At 49.8% G+C, this 941-nt stretch overlaps 1 protein-coding gene across 1 annotated transcript in view; it reads left to right on the top strand.

Moving 5' to 3' along the window:
- The first annotated feature begins 69 nt into the window (after window positions 1-69).
- The window catches only part of KLHL25 (kelch like family member 25), a 21,259-nt gene continuing 20,387 nt past the window's right edge, over window positions 70-941 (top strand). The window contains exon 1 of the mRNA XM_085308659.1: window positions 70-150. The gene's annotated coding sequence lies outside the window, so the exon portion shown is untranslated. The remainder of the gene's footprint in view (window positions 151-941) is intronic.

Here is a 941-nt window from a genome sequence, read left to right as displayed (position 1 = left end):
GCCCACGGAGCGGGGGCGCACGGCGCGGGGAGGGAGGCGGCCGCGGCGGGGGCAGTGGGAGCCAGGGCTGCGCTGTGCCTCGCCCCAACACGCGCCTCTCGTGGGGGGTTCCCACGCGCCGGGACGCGGGGTTTGTTGCGGAGAGAGGAGGTGAGTTATTTTTCAAAAACAAAACAAAAAACAAAAATAAAACCCCAAACGGTTTGCCAGGCGGGGAGCAGCGGAGCAAAGCGCCCGCGTGGGTCCCCTTTCCCCGGGGCGCCCGGCTGCACCGCGAGCAGGGCYGGTCGCCGCACTGCAAGGGGAAGAGATATACTATAAATACATAGCTATAAAGCGCCGTGTTTTCTCGTGGGGGGGGCCAGCGTGCTGTCCGGATAACTGGCTCTGTCGCTTGTCCTGCGATTTGGCAGCGCCGTGTTTCCTACGCAGCTTTTCACCTGCTTAGAAAGCTGCCGCTGAAATGCTGAGGGAGGCAAAGGGCTGCTGCTCTTGAAAATCAAAAAGCTGCCGTTCGTGCATCTAGAATAGGAAAGGAAAGCATCGCTGCTCCTCTTGTGGTGTGTGTGTTCCTCAAAAATTGTGTCTGTGGTTTAATGGATGCGACTTCCAAAGTGTTTGTGATAAAGTGAGTTGGAGAAACCGTTTTCAGAAGCATGTTTTTTATATATATATATATATATATATAAAAAAGTGACTGATCTGAGCTGACAGAGGAAAAATAGTTCCCCATTACTTTGTTGCCCTTACAGGCCCCTTTACATTTCAAAGCTTACTAGCAGAGATGTTTTTTGACTCCCCTTATTTATTTATTTATTTGCAATGCACCCACTTTCACTCCTAGGCTGCTTGTTTGATTGTTGTTTTCTTTTCTCACTCTCTCTCTCTCTCTCTCCTCTTTTTTTTTTTTTTTTTTTTTTTTTTTTATGACTTGGCTTTAT

Source organism: Rhea americana, unplaced genomic scaffold, assembly GCF_003343005.1.
Source record: "Rhea americana isolate MKP2758 unplaced genomic scaffold, rheAme1 scaffold_28, whole genome shotgun sequence".
Lineage (NCBI taxonomy): Eukaryota > Metazoa > Chordata > Aves > Rheiformes > Rheidae > Rhea > Rhea americana.
The sequence above is the reverse complement of the archived record's forward strand: the minus strand, read 5'-3'. Positions and strand labels throughout refer to the sequence as shown.